The 18,626-nt window shown below is 50.1% G+C and overlaps 1 protein-coding gene across 2 annotated transcripts in view; it reads right to left on the bottom strand.

The window, feature by feature from the left end:
- The window catches only part of CBFA2T3 (CBFA2/RUNX1 partner transcriptional co-repressor 3), a 99,230-nt gene that overhangs the window by 50,357 nt on the left and 30,247 nt on the right, over nucleotides 1-18,626 (bottom strand). The gene's annotated exons all lie outside the window — the stretch shown is intronic.

Genomic DNA, 18,626 nt, shown 5'->3' with positions numbered 1-18,626 from the left:
TTCTTCCAGGTCCTTTCTCTCCTGCCCCTCCACCCCCATGACTCCCTCCTGCCCTAGAGTCCTGAACCCCCTGGCCCATCCCTATGACTCTTTCCTGGGTTTTTTCCACCCCACCCTCACTTTTCAAACCCAACCCCTCTTCTCTCTTTTGTATAGTTTGGGATCTGGGGGCAGCAGCAACAGGAGCCAAATTCAGCACAGGGCCTGCCAGGCCCTGCAGTGTCGCCACCCTTTCCATGGTTTCCTTGGTAACAGGAAGCTGGTGTGAGAAGGGGAGCTGAAGTCAGCGCATGCCCCCTGACCTGCTCATGCTGACTTTCCCTCCTTTCTGACTGAGCCCCCAGTTCATCCATGCCTGTGTTTTAAAGATATCCAGCACACAGCAGCAACGTGAGAAGATGCATGATCACTCATGAAAACCTGCAGGCCAATATTACCCTGTATCGGCCTGCAGGGTAATAGCGCGTCGAAAACGCGTGGCCAACCCCCCAAAACTAATAGTGCCCGCAACATGCAAATGCATGTTGATGGCCCTATTAGTTATTCCCTCGCGATATAGAAAGCAAAATGTGCAGCCAAGCCGCACATTTTACTTTCAGAAATTAATGCCTGCCCAAAGGCTGGCGTTAATTTCTGCCGGCGCCAGGGAAACTGCACAGAAAAGTAGAAAAAACTGCTTTTCTGTGCACCCTCTGACTTAATATCATAGCGATATTAAGTTGGAGGCCCCAAAAGTAAAAATAAAGTAAAAATTATAAAAAATTAAAAATCTGCCGGCGGCACGCGGGTCGGAAGTCAGATGCTCAATTATGCCGGCGTCCGTTTTCCGAACCCGTGGCTGTCAGCGGGTTTGAGAACCGACGCCGGCAAAATTGAGCATCGGCTGTCAAACCCACTGACAGCCGCCGCTCCTGTCAAAAAGGAGGTGCTAGGGACACGCTAGTGTCCCTAGCGCCCCCTTTTACCACGGGCCCTAATTTGCATTGGGCACCCTCCCGAATCGCGCGCCCAGGAGAGTGGCCTGTGCGCGCGCTGGGAGAGCGGGCGCTCGCCCACTCTCCCACACGTTTTTCTGTATCGGCCTGCTGGTTTGTCTGCTCTACTCTCAATGCCAATACAATTAGGCACCATTGTTGTAACTCTTAGCAAAAGGAACCTGGCTGACCCTCTCACAACTAGAAGTGATCTCTTCAGAGCAGGGTTCAGACTGGCAGGGCAGCCTGAGTGTCAGAGAAGCCTGCACTGCCTCTGCTGCTCATGCTGTACCTGTTCTGTGGCAGGGCAGTGCGTGTGTGTGTGGATGTGAAGTTTGCACTGCCGCTGCTCGAGCTATACCTGTTGTATGGTAGGGGAGAGAGAGAGAAAGAGTGTGTGTGCGTGTGTGTGAAGTTTGCACTGCCGCTGCCAGTGCTATACCTGTTGTATGGTAGGGGAGAGAGAGAGAAAGAGTGTGTGTGCGTGTGTGAAGTTTGCACTGCCGCTGCCTGTGCTATACCTGTTGTATGGTAGGGGAGAGAGAGAGAAAGAGTGTGTGTGCGTGTTTGAAGCTTGCACTGCTCCTGCCTGTGCTGTACCTGCTCTGCGGTGAGGTAGTGCATGTGTGTGTGTGAGAGAAACTTGCATTGCTGCTGCCCGTGCTGTGAGAGGGGGGTGTGTGTGTGTGTGTGAAGTTTGTATTGCCACTGCCCTTTCTGTACCTGTTCTGCACTGTGGCAGTGTATGTGTGTGTGTGTGAGTGTTTGAAACTTGCACTGCTGCTGCTTGTGCTGTACCTGTTCTGTGCTGGGGTAGGGGGTGTGTGTGTGTGTGTGTCTGTGTGCATGAACACTGTATTGCTGTTGCCTGTGCTGTTTTGTGGATAAATGGAGAATTTTGGTTTCCAGTGCTGTGAATTTGGTAGCTGTCATGAGCAGCAGTACATTCACCAGCAATTGGAAACAAAGTTTGAAAGCAAAATGTCAAAATCTCTCTGGGAAATTGAAGGTTCCAGGAGAAATAAGAAATGGGAAAGCAGGGCCAATTGAATGAGCTCGGGACGTGCGCAGAAGCTTTTTCTTCACCTTGCTTTCTGATCCACAGAAACATTGCAAGGAGCAGCTTTCGATTTGCAGGCTGGCAGAAGTTGGGTCCCTTCAGAACAGTACCTGGAACAGCTTCATCTTCCAACACCTTGGTCCTTCCTTCTCCTGAGCCGTGGGTCACAGCCTGGGAGCAGGGCTTTCAGGGCCCTCGCTCAGGTTCAAAACTTGTTACCCTTATAATTCATGCACTAAAACTAGGGGACACTCCATGAAACTAACAACCAGAAGACTGGAAACACATCCTGGAAAGTGCTTTTTCACTCAGCGCACTATCAAGCTGTGGAATCTGCTGCCGGAGGACGCGGTCAAGGCGACGAGCAATAGCGGGGAGGTAGAAAAGAGATTTGGAGAAGGTCCTGCAGGAAACGCCCATAACACATTAAGCAGGCAGGCTTGGGCAAGCCACTGCTATCCCTGGGAGTGAGTAACGGGAACTGGATCTACTCCTTGCAGGGCTGGACTCATTCATTTATTTAGGGACATTGATATTCCTCCTACTGCATTTTCCCAAAGTCGGCCTCAAGGCGGATTACAATAAATGTAGATGAACAGAGGGTATTAAGACAGCTTGCAAGATTTTGGTGCCCCCTAGGCAGGACCAGAGAGTGGGGGAGGGGTGGAAGTTTTCTCAGCCAGAAATCAGAGCTGGGGAGGGGGAAGGAAAACTGCGCCAGATTTGCCACCATGGCTCCCCTTTGACAGAGCTGGTGCGCAGCCCTAAAGCAAACAGTCCTAGGCTTCTCTTTAGCCCCAGAATTTGGCACCTTTGTCGTTGCATAAATCTGGGCCCAGCCCCTTGGGATCTGCCAGATTGGCCACTGTGGTAGGCAGGTTATTTTTGGTTTGACCCCCACATAGCACATCTTATGTTCTTCTGTAAATGATTTCTCAATAGAATTGATCTGTAGTGTAATCCCTGAAGATTCAGCTTGCGTTACGCAATTCCCTGCTCCTAGTCAAACCTTGAATTCAACAATAGAAACAATATATTCTGCTATTATGGCTCTTGTTACATCACTTAATAAAGTTATAAATGACCATCATATGGTGTCTCCAGTGCCAATGGCTATTTGGTGAAGCCTCTTTAAGCACAGGGACCTGGTATTTATAGTGCAGTCAAAATACGCGGACAAGAAAACCAAAGCAAGAATCACACGGCTTGGTGGATTTATAACAAAATAATCCATAGCATCAACTCGCCACATCGACCATATCAAAGAGACTTACGGGCTCACTGAAGCTGGTATCATCTATACAGAAGCATGCTATCCTGAAGCTCCCTGAAGATGGAGTTTTCCTTACTCCGAAAACCCTGCAGAGTCGGAGGATCAACTTCAGGACCATAACAAAGAGATAAATGCACATTATTTGGTTTTCAATTGTGCACTACCTTGAGAAATGTATTGCTACAGCTAAGATAGCCACAACGAGGACATTGACTAGAAATAACATAAAATGACCGATGATTAAGCTGGATATTGTGCTTTAAGGCTTTATCAAAAGAGCCATCTGCACCATAAATACCAGGTCCCTGTGCTTATAGAGGCTTCACCAAATAGCCATTGGCACTGGAGACACCATATGATGGTCATTTATAACTTTATTAAGTGATGCAACAAGAGCCATAATAGCAGAATATACTTTTTCTATTGTTGAATTCTAGGTTTCTGCTTTCCTTTGGGTTTCAATATCTCTAGTTAAACCTGTGCCTGCTCCTGATGTCACAGAAAGGAAAGATTGTGTACCAAAGACATTCAGCGTCTTTGTGTCGCAGGCTGCAGCCACCTCCAATCACCACACAACGTGCACCATAACCGTAACGTGCACATAGGGTCCTTTGTTTTCAATTTAAACAGATTTTCATGCATAAATGCCTGGATTTTTCAAAAAATGACTATTGGTTTCAACCAGTTTTCACCCTAATTTTAGGATGATTAAAAAGCAGCTCACAGCATCTCAGGGCTTCCAGCAGGGCAGGCCAAAACACCTGCAGCATTTAAATCCCACCCCCTCCACCAGTGAAAGCACTCGGCTTCCAGTGCCACTGATGTGGCCAAAGCGGCTGCTGTCCAGTACCACCAATGTGTGGCATTTGAGGCGGGCCATGCCCACCAGAAGCCCTTCCCGGCAGGCTACCTGGCCCCGCACAAAAGCAGACGTGCAGAGCTGCAGAGGTTGGGGCCGTCAGTAAGCTGCTGCTGAAGGAGCGAGGAGACACCTGGAGCCTCTATTGGTAAGGAGGAATGCTGCTCCGATGGGAGGAAGGGAGATTCTTGGGGGGTGTGGAGAGAGAGAAGGACATGCTAGGCAGGGGATAGGGGTAGAGAGAGGGATGCTGCTGAAGGAGCGAGGAGACGCCTGGAGCCTCTATTGGTAAGGAGGAATGCTGCTCCGATGGGAGGAAGGGAGATTCTCAGGGGGGTGTGGAGAGAGAGAAGGACATGCTAGGCAGGGGATAGGGGTAGAGACAGGGATGCTGCTGAAGGAGCGAGGAGACACCTGGAGCCTCTATTGGTAAGGAGGAATGCTGCTCCGATGGGAGGAAGGGAGATTCTCAGGGGGGTGTGGAGAGAGAGAAGTACATGCTAGGCAGGGGATAGGGGTAGAGACAGGGATGATACTGAAGGAGCGAGGAGACGCCTGGAGCCTCTATTGGTAAGGAGGAATGCTGCTCCGATGGGAGGAAGGGAGATTCTTGGGGGTGTAGAGAGAGAGAAGGACATGCTAGGCAGGGGATACGGGTAGAGACAGGGATGCTGCTGAAGGAGCGAGGAGCAGCCTGGAGCCACTATTGGTAAGGAGGAATGCTGCTCCGATGGGAGGAAGGGAGATTCTTGGGGGTGTAGAGAGAGAGAAGGACATGCTAGGCAGGGGATAGGGGTAGAGACAGGGATGCTGCTGAAGGAGCGAGGAGCAGCCTGGAGCCACTATTGGTAAGGAGGAATGCTGCTCCGATGGGAGGAAGGGAGATTCTCAGGGGGGTGTGGAGAGAGAGAAGTACATGCTAGGCAGGGGATAGGGGTAGAGACAGGGATGATACTGAAGGAGTGAGGAGACGCCTGGAGCCTCTATTGGTAAGGAGGAATGCTGCTCCGATGGGAGGAAGGGAGATTCTCGGGGGGTGTGGAGAGAGAGAGCAGGACATGCTAGGCAGGGGATAGGGGTAGAGACAGGGATGCTGCTGAAGGAGCGAGGAGCAGCCTGGAGCCACTATTGGTAAGGAGGAATGCTGCTCCGATGGGAGGAAGGGAGATTCTTGGGGGTGTAAAGAGAGAGAAGGACATGCTAGGCAGGGGATAGGGGTAGAGACAGGGATGAAACTGAAGGAGCGAGGAGCAGCCTGGAGCCACTATTGGTAAGGAGGAATGCTGCTCCGATGGGAGGAAGGGAGATTCTTGGGGGTGTAAAGAGAGAGAAGGACATGCTAGGCAGGGGATAGGGGTAGAGACAGGGATGCTGCTGAAGGAGCGAGGAGCAGCCTGGAGCCACTATTGGTAAGGAGGAATGCTGCTCCGATGGGAGGAAGGGAGATTCTTGGGGGTGTAGAGAGAGAGGAGGACATGCTAGGCAGGGGATAGGGGTAGAGACAGGGATGCTGCTGAAGGAGCGAGGAGCAGCCTGGAGCCACTATTGGTAAGGAGGAATGCTGCTCCGATGGGAGGAAGGGAGATTCTCGGGGGTGTGGAGAGAGAGAAGTACATGCTAGGCAGGGGATAGGGGTAGAGACAGGGATGCTGCTGAAGGAGCGAGGAGACACCTGGAGCCTCTATTGGTAAGGAGGAATGCTGCTCCGATGGGAGGAAGGGAGATTCTCAGGGGGGTGTGGAGAGAGAGAAGTACATGCTAGGCAGAGGATAGGGGTAGAGACAGGGATGATACTGAAGGAGCGAGGAGACGCCTGGAGCCTCTATTGGTAAGGAGGAATGCTGCTCCGATGGGAGGAAGGGAGATTCTTGGGGGTGTAGAGAGAGAGAAGGACATGCTAGGCAGGGGATAGGGGTAGAGACAGGGATGCTGCTGAAGGAGCGAGGAGACACCTGGAGCCTCTATTGGTAAGGAGGAATGCTGCTCCGATGGGAGGAAGGGAGATTCTCAGGGGGGTGTGGAGAGAGAGAAGTACATGCTAGGCAGGGGATAGGGGTAGAGACAGGGATGATACTGAAGGAGCGAGGAGACGCCTGGAGCCTCTATTGGTAAGGAGGAATGCTGCTCCGATGGGAGGAAGGGAGATTCTCGGGGGTGTGGAGAGAGAGAAGTACATGCTAGGCAGGGGATAGGGGTAGAGACAGGGATGCTGCTGAAGGAGCGAGGAGACGCCTGGAGCCACTATTGGTAAGGAGGAATGCTGCTCCGATGGGAGGAAGGGAGATTCTCAGGGGTGTGGAGAGAGAGAAGGACATGCTAGGCAGGGGATAGGGGTAGAGACAGGGATCCTACTGAAGGAGCGAGGAGCAGCCTGGAGCTAATATTGGTAAGGAGGAATGCTGCTCCGATGGGAGGAAGGGAGATTCTCGGGGGGTGTGGAGGGAGAGAAGGTCATGCTAGGCAGGGGATAGGGGTAGAGACAGGGATGCTGCTGAGTGGGAGAATCTGCTCAATATTGTTTTATTGTCCTGGCTTCTGTCCACCAAAATAAACTCCAATATGTTCCCAGAAAAATAACAAGTCACGTTTTCCCACTGATTTTTTTTTCCTGTTTTTTGTTCTTGTCCCTGATAAATTTACAAAATAAAAACCTGAAAATGAAGGTCCCTGCATACACAGTAACATGGTAACATCATGGCGTGGTAGACAAAGACCAACCGGCCCCTCTGGTTTTCCCAGTTTTTTTTTTTGCTCTATCCCAGCTGCTGGTCGGAGAATGCGACCACTTCTGGCACATAAGCTCCTTATCCAAGCCAGTCTGCTGCTTTCCCTCCTGGGTAGATGAGCAGCCACATTTCCGTATCCTCTGAGGAAGCCAGAGAAATCTGAGGAGTGTGGCTCCAGCGCCGGGGGAGACCTGTGCGTTGCATGGCTTCTCCCTCGGTGGTAGCGCTCAGCATTACCACGTGAAGGAACAGGGTTTGATTCCATCCAAAACGGGCCTTTTGCTGCAGAGGAAGCACTCACAGCCCCTGGGGGGGGAGGAGGAGGAGGCACAATCGTCACGTGGTGGTGTCGTGTGGTGGGCAGAGCCTTGGTGCATGGCCCCCGGCCGAGGGCTGTCGCTGCAGTGACCCCGAGCTAAACGCAAGGCGGGACAGGTGAAGGCTCACGGTGCCAGAGCTCAGCCCTGCTTCTACACAAAGTAGCCGGAGAAAACTGCCAGCAAAGTATCCAAAGGGATTGTCATTTGGGAAGTTATGAGACCAAGCAGGACAGTCCTTCTGGTATGACCCATTGGGAAAGAGATCTTTGTGCTCCTGAACTCACAGTGCATCGTCTCTCATCATTCTCTAACATACTAAAGCTATTGTCGGCCTTCAGGTTTTCAAGATAACTTAACCCTACGCAGATCCCCCTCAAGGCCCAAACGCTGGTCTGTGGCAGGGCTGGTGCCCCTAACAATGGCAAACCGCCCTCCGTCCTGCCCATGTTCCCGTCACCCAGTGCTCTCGGGCCTGGCTGGGGAAGGCCTGTCCCCTGGCTCTTCCTATGCTTTTCAACACGTTTCTGATTTAACCCTTACTGTACTGGTCACGTGTGTCGAAGGCACAGACCAATCAGCTTCCTAGCTACGTAACCTGGGTTCCATAAAGGCACAAGCATGGCCTTTTCCTCCTCCACCTCGTAACCTTCCTGCATGAACTTTAGCCAACCAAGGTCTTCCCAAGCTTGCCAAGAGGAGTAGCTTATTCTAATTTCGTTTTTTAAAAGAAGTCCTGTGTTTTACAAGTCTTCCCGTGCTATTGTTTATGTAAACAGGTGAATTGTTGCATGCCTCGATTAAAAACATCTGCCATGTAAATGAATGGCAATTAATTCATCCTGTTTTTAATTACTCTGTTAATTACAGCCAGGCAGCAGAAAGGATAGCATGGGAATAGGGAGAGTGTGCCTGCAGCCCTCTCTCCCCCCCCCCCCCCCCCAGCTGGCTGGTAGGAGCCATGGCTTCCTGCCAACTCCCTTCAGAGGCTGCAGACTCTGCTGAGGAGGAGTAGCCGGGCTCCGCGCCCCCACAAGGAAATTACCTTCCAGGCACACAAGTCACAGGGGACACGAGGGGGGTGTGTGTGCATAGAATGTACCCCTCCCCACACACAGACACCAACTTCACAGGTTTACTGAGAAAGATGTGATCTAGGCATGCGGCACGCTGAAGGTCTTTCCAGGCAAAAGCCGAAGCTCAGGGCAGCCTGCCGAGCAGTACCATCCCACACATTCACCGAGCATGCCAGGCAGTCACAAGTGACAAAATGCACACTGCAGAATAGAAAGGGAGGGAGGACGTCTGCCATGACACACACCTCACCCTCCAGTCCTAGCAGCCATCTGCCAGCAGGCCACACATCCAGAAGGAGGTGCCCTGTGCCTAGAGCTGCCTGCCCGCTGCTAACCTGGAAATCAGAGCTGAGCCGGGGGAAAGCAGAGGTCCCCGCACCAAGTGACTGCTTGGCACGATGTGTGAAGAAAGAGAAGATACTTGGGTACTTCGAAATGCAATCAGAGTCCAAGGAAATGTGTCAGAGAGATAAGAAATATTTCGGCTTGTCCTGGGGGCCTGATTACAAACATGTTGTAAAAGCTCCAGAAGCAAGCGCTCTTGGGCACTATGCAGGTACTAAGAAGGGCATTAGTAGTCAATTTGAGAGAGTGAGATCAGACTCAACCTGCCCTGGCTTGGGAGTGAGGTTCATTCCTGGCATGGTATGTGCAAAACAAACCCACTTCCAGACATCCTTCCTCATACCAACTGGTAAAGGAGAAAAACCCAAGAACAGCACTGCTGCTAGATAGCAAAGGAGTACATTGTACTAATTAGAGAGAGACTGAAGATCGTCAAGTGCCAAGAGACGCAATCAGAGGCTAGGCAAATGTGGTCCAAGGATGCAGGGAATAATCCCAGCTGCACTGGGCACCACCAGCCTGGTTAAAAAGACTTTGCAAGTGCACCTCGACATATCACGCCCTGCGAGCTCCGGGACCAGGCTGCTGTATGGCACAATGCAAGCATTAAGAAGGGCGTTGGTGGTGCATTTCAGAGACTGTGATCGTGCCCAACATATCCCAGTTTACTAGTGAGCTTCATTCTTGCCATGGCAGGCGCAAACTAACCCATTTGGAGTCACTGCCCCACATGTCCCTGGAGACACACCTGGCAGACATTTCCACACTCGTCGATAAAAAGCTCAGTGCTCAAAAGCCAGACACAGTGGTCAAGGGGGAAAAAGATAAGAACGGCATTGCTAATAGAAGTGTTCCTACCAACCTACTACGCTGCGCCAATATTCAGAGGGGCAGATGATCATAACGGAACAGAGCAACATAGCTGACAGCAGAAAAAGAGCGACAAGCCTGCCCGGTTATTCCTGTCTTACCCTCCTAAAGCTGCCAGCGGGATATCTCGCCTTATCCAGGATGGGTTTTCTTGGCTTTCCGCTACCATCTTGGGAGATGAAATCCCACAGCCAGCACCGATTCAGCCCCATGCTTACCAGTAATGCTTTGCAATAATCTCATGTGGCTATTGCTCAACTATTCAGCATCCTAGGTGCCCTGGGTAGCCTGCCAGACGCACCTGGCTGCGTGAGCCACCTGCATTTCCACTGGGATTTCTAGTTATTACTCTGTTTACAGCCCGCCAGGCAAAACCAGCTGCTGGTTAATTCTGTCATCACAGTAGGGCTAACAACTGGCTCCAGATTTTCAAAATAGGATGTTACAATCCAGATTTTATCCCACTGCCTGCATGGACTTGTAATTTTGCTTTTATCAAAGACATCAATAGAGACACCAGAAGTACACATCCATGCAAGTGGTGGTGGGGTTTAAAAACCAGGACTGGATCACGCTGCCTGAAAATCTGGAACCAGTTGATAATCCTACATCGCAGACTATTTTAAATAACAAAAACTCGTTAATAAAAACTTTAAAAAATATATCTGAAGCAGAAAGCCTGCAAGGGAGTTAGTTGGACAGGTAGATGATTGAGGAGTTAAAGGGGCATTTAGGGAAGATAAGGCCATCACAAAAAGACTAAACTAATTCTTTGCTTTGGTGTTTACTGGTGAGGATGTTGGGGAGATACCCATTCTGGAGACAATTTTCAAGGGTGACGATTCATATGAATTGAACCGAATCACGGTGAACCTGGAAGATGTAGTAGGCCAGATTGACAAACTAAAGAGTAGCAAATCACCTGGACCAGATGGTACACACCCCAGGTTTCTGAAATAACTCAATAATGAATTTCAGACCTATTACAAGTAATTTGTAACCTATCATTAATATCATCCTTTGTTCCTGAAGGTTGAAAGGTGGCCAATGTAACCCCAATATTTAAAAAGCACTCCAGAGGTGATCCGAGAAACTATAGACCATTGAGCCTAAATTCAGTACTGGGAAAAATTGTGGAAACTATTATAAATAATACAATCACAGAAATATAGATAGGCATGGTTTAATGGGACACAGCCAGCATGGATTTACCCAAGGGAAGTTTTGCCTCACAAATGTGCTACATTTTCTGAAGGGGTTAATGAACATATGGATAAAAGTGAACTGGTAGATGCAGTGTTTTTGGATTTTCAGAAAGTGTTTGACAAAACAAAGTCCCTCATGAGAGGCTTCTAAGAAAACTAAAAAGACATGGGATAGGAGGCAATATTCTTTTGTAGATTGCAAACTGGTTAAAAGATAGGAAACAGAGAGTAGGATCAAATGGTCAGTTTTCACAGTGAAAAAAGGTAAACAGTGGAGTGCCTCAGGGATCTGTACTTGGACCAGTGCTTTTTAATAATATTTATAAATTATCTGGAAAGAGGTATGTTGAGTAAGGTGATCACATTTGCAGATGACACAAAATTATTCAGAGTAGTTAAATCCAAAGCGGATTGTGATAAATAAGATTGGGTGTCCATATAGCAGATGAAATATGATGTGGACAACTGCAAGGTGATGCATATAGAGAAAAATAACCCATGCTGTAGTTACACGATGTTAGGTTTCATATTAGGAGTTACCACCCAGGAAAAAGATCTGGGCGTTATAGTTGAAACAATATTGAAATCGTCGGCTCAGTGTGCTGTGGCAGACAAAAAAGCAAACAAAATGTTGAGAATTATTAGAAAGGGAATGGTTAATAAAACAGAAAATGTCATAATGGCTCTGTATTGCTCCATGGTGAGGCCGCACCTTGAATATTGTGTGTAATTCTGGTCACTGCATCTCAAATAAGATCTAGCTGCACCAGAGAAGGTACAGAGAAGGGAACCAAAATGATAAAGGGGATGGAACAGCTCCCCTATGAGGAAAGACTATAGAGATTAGGGCTGTTCAGCTTGGAGAAGAGACGGCTGAGGGGGAATATGCTAGAGGTGTTTAAAATCATGAGAGGCCTAGAACGAGTAAATGTGAATCTTTTATTTACTCTTTCGGATAATAGAAGGACTAGGGGGCACTCAATGAAGTTAGCATGGGGCACATATAAAACAAATTGGAGAAAATTCTTTTTCACTCAACATACAATTAAGCTCTGGAATTTGTTACCAGAGGATGTGGTTAAGGCATCTGGTGTAGATGGGTTTAAAAAAGGCTTGGATAAGTTCCTGGAGAAGTCTATAAACTGCTATTAATCATTAGGGAATAGCCACTGCTTGATGCTATCATTAGTAGCATGGGATCTATTTAATGTTTGGGTACTTGCCAGGTATTTGTAACTTGCATTGGCTACTGTTGGAACAGGATGTTGGGTTTGATGGACCCTTGGTCTAACCCAGTATGATATGTCTTATGTTCTTATGGCTCTTGCTCAAACATCTGGCAACGTGGAAGCCCTGTGTAGCCTGCTAGACACAGCCAGCTATGTGAGCACCTGCATTTCGGTTCGGACTTCCAACATTTCATATTGCCCACATCATCATTCATTCTGGTAACTTCAACACGTGTTGTTGAATATTTTGAATAGGGCATTTTAAACCTGCTATTTCTTCATTCTGTTTTTGTTTTTGTTGTTTTTTTTTTTTTGCAACTAAGGTTCCTCTGTGCTTATCCCATGCTCTCTTAAAGTCTGTTAATGTTTTAACCTTCACCATCTACTTTGGAAGGGCATTCCACACCTTCATCACCCTTTCCAAGAAAAATATTTCCTGACATTGCTCATGAATCTACCCCGGCAGAGCCTCATAGCTTGACCTCCTTGTTACAGAACTCCCTTCCCACTGACAAACGGTTGCGTTTTGTACATTGTGAATATCCTGTCTGTCCACTCATTCATGAAACCTCGAGGTGTAATCAGAGACCAGGAAAACATGGCAGAAAGTTAATCAAGTTAACTTAGGGAACAGCCACTGCTATTACCAGCATCAGTGGCGTAGGACAGACTTAGTTTTTGGGTACTTGCCAGGTTCTTGTGGCCTGGATTGGCCACTGTTGGAAACAGGATGCTGGGCTTGATGGAGCCTCGGTCTGACCCAGTGTGGCGACTTTATATGTTCTTATGTCTCAGTTGTCTTCAGCGCCTTCTACCTAATTAAACACTTCCACCTGGATATTTTGTCTGTATATATTATACCTTACGAGCTTCAGAAGGACGCTATTTCGCACTTATGCAAGGGGTAAGAAGAGCCCTAGCAGTAAATTGGAGAGACCGACATCCTACCCAAGACATCCTGGGCTCAGAACTGAGGCTCATTCCTGACCTCCTGTTCCATTGAAAGAGGCCTCCATCGTGTGCATTTATTCCTTGGAGGTATTCAAATGTTTTTCAGTATTAGATCAGCACTTTCCCTCCTTGTCTCTAGGGTGCACATGTTTAGATCTTTAACTCTGTTCCCATAAGCTTTATAATGAAGACCACTGGCCTACTGAAATGGGACATAAGTATTACAGAGCTAAATATGTATAGCGGGGAGGAAAGGTGAGATATGATAGAGACATTTAAATACCTCCAAGTTAGCAATGCACAGGAGTCAAAGGAAAGGAAAGCTCTAGGAGGAGGAGGGTGAAATCAAAGGAGATATTTCTTTATAGAAAGGGTGGTCGATGCATGGAACAGCCTCCCTGTGGAGGTAGCAAGAAGGCACGGGAAAAACACAGGGGATCCCTGGGGGAGTGGTGGCTGGGCAACGGGACGGGCCGAAAGATTGTTATCTGACGTTGTCTTCTGTGTTTCTGTGTCATGGATTGTGCAAAACAAGCCCTTTTACACACTCTGACCCCAGAATAGCTGGAGCCACACACAGCGCGGATACCTAAAAGATCACACAAGGCGTTTCTAGGTTGGGTCTTGGCTGGGCTTCTCCAGGTTGCTGGATAGGAACTGCTGGTATGTAGGTGATATCGGTTGCCAGCCCTAAACACAGACAACCTGTGCGTGCAGAGTACAGCAAAAAGGACTCCACGTGAGCCAGAGGCCATGTGCCCTCCTGCTGAAGCCAAGACAGAGGACTCAGGTCAAATACTGCAGCCGGTGCCTATTCCCCAGGCAGAAAGGTTCACCTGCAGAGAGCCAGCTGGGCAGCGGGCGGGAAGGGGATGTGCTCGCCCGGGTCTGTGGAAGCAGCAAGCGCGAGTAACAAATGATTTCTTCAGCTGCTCAGTTTGCTGGCAGGTTTGGGATTCTAGTTCTGGTTCTGTGCATGCAGGGATCAGAGCTGTCAAGGATTAGTACAAGTCTTGTGTACTATGGAGAGTCCGCCCCAGGCACTGCAGTGCTACCTGGCCTGCATGTGGATAGACAGCTCCAGATGGTTGAAGGAACAATTACCAGATTTTTCATTTGATCTTACAAAACCATTGATAAATTCCAGCTCCTTTCAGTGCTGCTGTGAGTTGTGTCTGCCCTCTCAGCCATAGCCCAGGATGTCTTGTAGGGGAGACGAGTCCAGTCACTAGAATTTATATATTGCCTGGGCCTTATCTGAGCTCTGTGCCAAAGCCAGCACCTCCCAAAGCCACCTGCTTACTGCTGTCCTTCATCCCCTCGCCTCCCTCTCCCCCTACATTACCCCACTCTCACCCCGCACCCCTCCCTCTCATCCTCTCTCCTCACATTACCCCACTCTCACCCCGCACCCCTCCCTCTCATCCTCTCCCCCTACATTACCCCACTCTCACCCCGCACCCCTCCCTCTCATCCTCTCTCCTCACATTACCCCACTCTCACCCCGCACCCCTCCCTCTCATCCTCTCTCCTCACATTACCCCACTCTCACCCCGCACCCCTCCCGCTCATCCTCTCTCCTCACATTACCCCACTCTCACCCCGCACCCCTCCTCTCTCATCCTCTCTCCTCACATTACCCCACTCTCACCCCGCACCCCTCCCTCTCATCCTCTCTCCTCACATTACCCCACTCTCACCCCGCACCCCTCCCTCTCATCCTCTCTCCTCACATTACCCCACTCTCACCCCGCACCCCTCCCTCTCATCCTCTCTCCTCACATTACCCCTCTCTCACCCTGTACCCTCCCTCCTCACATTACCCCATCCTCACCCTGCACCCTCCCTCTCATCCTCTCTCCTCACATTACCCCACTATCACCCCGCACCCCTCCCTCTCATCCTCTCTCCTCACATTACCCCACTCTCACCCCGCACCCCTCCCTCTCATCCTCTCTCCTCACATTACCCCACTCTCACCCCGCACCCCTCCCTCTCAACCTCTCTCCTCACATTACCCCACTCTCACCCCGCACCCCTCCCTCTCATCCTCTCTCCTCACATTACCCCTCTCTCACCCTGCACCCTCCCTCCTCACATTACCCCATCCTCACCCTGCACCCTCCCTCTCATCCTCTCTCCTCACATTACCCCACTCTCACCCTGCACCCCTCCCTCTCATCCTCTCTCCTCACATTACACCACTCTCACCCCGCACCCCTCCCTCTCATCCTCTCTCCTCATATTACCCCACTCTCACCCCGCACCCCTCCCTCTCATCCTCTCTCCTCACATTACCCCTCTCTCACCCTGCACCCTCCCTCCTCACATTACCCCATCCTCACCCTGCACCCTCCCTCCTCACATTACCCCATCCTCACCCTGCACCCTCCCTCCTCACATTACCCCATCCTCACCCTGCACCCTCCCTCCTCACATTACCCCATCCTCACCCTGCATCCTCCCTCTCCTCCTCTCTCCTCACATTACCCCTCCCTCTCCCCCTCTCTCCTCACATTACCCCATCCTCACCCTGCACCCTCCCTCCTCACATTACCCCATCCTCACCCTGCATCCTCCCTCCTCACATTACCCCATCCTCACCCTGCACCCTCCCTCCTCACATTACCCCATCCTCACCCTGCACCCTCCCTCCTCACATTACCCCATCCTCACCCTGCATCCTCCCTCTCCCCCTCTCTCCTCACATTACCCCATCCTCACCCTGCACCCTCCCTCCTCACATTACCCCACTCTCACCCTGCACCCCTCCCTTTCAGCCTCTCTTCCCATATAAGCCCAATCTCCCATGTGTAATGAGGCTCTGGAAATCTTCCTGGGGGGAGGGAGCACCGCTTAATAAAGAAAGAGTGTGGCAGTCCTTATCCTATCAGTACAGTAGGGTATGAGAGTGTTTCCAATGAGGCCTGCCCCAACCACTGCCAAGCCAACACCAGACCAGTTACCTGGAAACCATGGTGAAGATCAGGGGCACTTCCTGCAGGAGCAGGCACAGTACGTACCACTGAATGATTTAGTAATGCTACAGAGGACACACACAGGCACACAGAAAGAGACAGACACTGACTTCTACACAACTGTTCTGCTCTTTCCCTGCTGCAGCTTTAAAGGGATGAAAGGCTGTTCTCTGACTCTTCCAGGACTTAAGAACATAAGAAATTGCCATGCTGGGTCAGACCAAGGGTCCATCAGGCCCAGCATCCTGTTTCCAACAGTGGCCAATCCAGGCCATAAGAACCTGGCAAGTACCCAAAAACTAAGTCTATTCCATGTTACTGTAGCTAATAACAGCAGTGGCTATTCCCTAAGTAAACTTGATTAATAGCCGTTAATGGACTTCTCCTCCAAGAACTTATCCAAACCTTTTATGAACACAGCTACACTATCTGCACTAACCACATCCTCTGGCAACAAATTCCAGAGTTTAATTGTGCGTTGAGTGAAAAAGAACTTTCTCCGATTAGTCTTAAATGTGCTACTTGCAAACTTCATGAAATGCCCCCTAGTCCTATTATTCGAAAGTGTAAATAACCGAGTCACATCTACCCGTTCGAGACCTCTCATGATCTTAAAGACCTCTATCATATCCCCCCTCAGCCGTCTCTTCTCCAAGCTGAACAGCCCTAACCTCTTCAGCCTTTCCTCATAGGGGAGCTGTTCCATCCCCTTTATCATTCTGGTTGCCCTTCTCTGTACCTTCTCCATCGCAATTATATCTTTTTTGAGATGCGGCGACCAGAACTGTACACAGTATTCCAGGTGTGGATGTTACAGGTAAGAGCCTTGGACAGCAGAGCTTCTCCTCCCCCGCTCCCCACAAGCAGGACTCAGTCATGGACAGCACAGCTTTCTCCCCAGATGATGATGGATGATTTTGTGAGGGGGTCTAGGAACCTCCCCATATTCCTTGCCTGTAACACAGCATAAACTCCAAACCCTGCAAGATACCCTTCCCAGGGCAGAGAGACCACCAGTTCTATCTTCTCTGTGAGAGCAGAAAGGCCACAGCATGCAGCACTCTAAGACAGTGCTTCCTCGTGACCGCCATTCTGTATGCATCTCACTGGCCTCCTTTGTTTCTCCCTGGGTGTTCCTGATTATATGGGGACTTTTGATGAAGCTTACTTGTTACAGCAGAGGACTAGAAACCCCCCCAAAGTGACCACCAACCCAATCCCACCACCCCACTAACTCACTGTGCGACCTTCAGAAAGGCACTTAACCTCCCCATAAGCTCTTCAGAGACGAGACCCCACCTGTGGTGGCAGGGGAATTTGAGTGAATTGTGAAAGCCCAGATTTTACGGAGCCAGTGCTGCATACGGCTGGAAGTGCGGTAGCAATGACAGGGAGCAGTAATAGGGAAAATCGTAGCCAAGTAGGAAAAGCTTCTGTCTGTCTGTCTGTCCCTGCAGGTGTCTGCTTCCAGCCTCACAGTGCTTGTGTGTGCTCGGTGTTTTGCATAATGAATGCAGCCGGCGGCAGGCTGCCTCCTCCAGTCCCTATGTACATAGCCTGACATATGGCAGGTCCCTGCTTCACGCCTCGCACCGTTCGTGCAGAAACAGCCCTTCCAGGCTTTAAATAGAGCCCTCAGCCTCCCACCCAGAGCAAAACCGCATGAAGGGAATAATCCCTGCCAGATCTCTGCCTGCTTTCCATAGCACAGGGGAATACACTGAGCTACCACCTGGTGCAGGAGATTACCCGCGATCCTGGCACACAGATTCTGAAGCACAGAATCACAGCACAAGGAGCAGAAGGCCCATCGAGTCCACCCCAATTTCATGTTTTGGTTTTTTTTTTGGTGCAATGCCACAGACCCAGTTGACCTCTGGCGTTTCCCTTCACTTCTTCACCGCGAGGGATACTTTGTGCTTGTTGACAAGAGGTGGGTGGCACTTTTTTTCTTCTCACCCACCTGCCGTGGCTGCCCCTCTGACAGTCTCTGTGCTTCTTGGAGGCTTCTCTTGAATTCTATTCCTGACTTTATCTCCACTCCCACTGGGAAGCCCCGCAGCGCTCTTGCCACCCTCTACTTGAAATATTTTCTGATGCGGCTCCTGCATGACCACCACCCCCGTCTTCAGGTTAAGTTATAAACCAGAGGAACAACCACTGATCGATGCCCAGTACAGGGCGTGGGAGGGAGAGGGCCACAGATTGAGGAAGACCCGGGACAGCACGGGAGAGAGGTGCCAACGGGCAGGCGGGGGTGGCCCACGTGGCCTTCACCTGCTGACATCTCCTCCCATTCTGTGGCACAGGCTTGGCATACGGTGGCAGTCAAGAGGATTCCCCGTGCTCCTGGGCACTGAGCTCTGGGTACTCTGTGTCTATCACTTGCCAGCAACTAAAAAAAAAAAAGGGCCAAAATGTGCCGGGAAGGAAGCTGGCAACCCAAGACCAAATTCTAATTTTACAGCAACCCGGAGCTAAGTTTTGCTGTTCCACGAGTGCCTTCCATCCCTGAAAACATTTCCAATGTAATTCCCTGAGAAATGCCTTGCATCCTAGAGCCAGAGGGGATTCCCTAGCACTGACTCTGAATGTGCATCCATTGCACAGCTGGTAAGGGGCACCCCGTGCTAGCGGGCAGAGGTCTGGTGGTTTATACCCAGCTCCTGCCTGCGGGAGGGCAGAGAGCTAAGCTGTAAGAGAGATCATGTATTTTTTTTTTCTTTGACTTGTAGGGCAGCCAAGGAGAATGAGAAGCCGGAG

The sequence above is a fragment of the Rhinatrema bivittatum genome, chromosome 7, assembly GCF_901001135.1.
Source record: "Rhinatrema bivittatum chromosome 7, aRhiBiv1.1, whole genome shotgun sequence".
In the NCBI taxonomy this organism is placed as follows: domain Eukaryota; kingdom Metazoa; phylum Chordata; class Amphibia; order Gymnophiona; family Rhinatrematidae; genus Rhinatrema; species Rhinatrema bivittatum.
The sequence above is the reverse complement of the archived record's forward strand: the minus strand, read 5'-3'. Positions and strand labels throughout refer to the sequence as shown.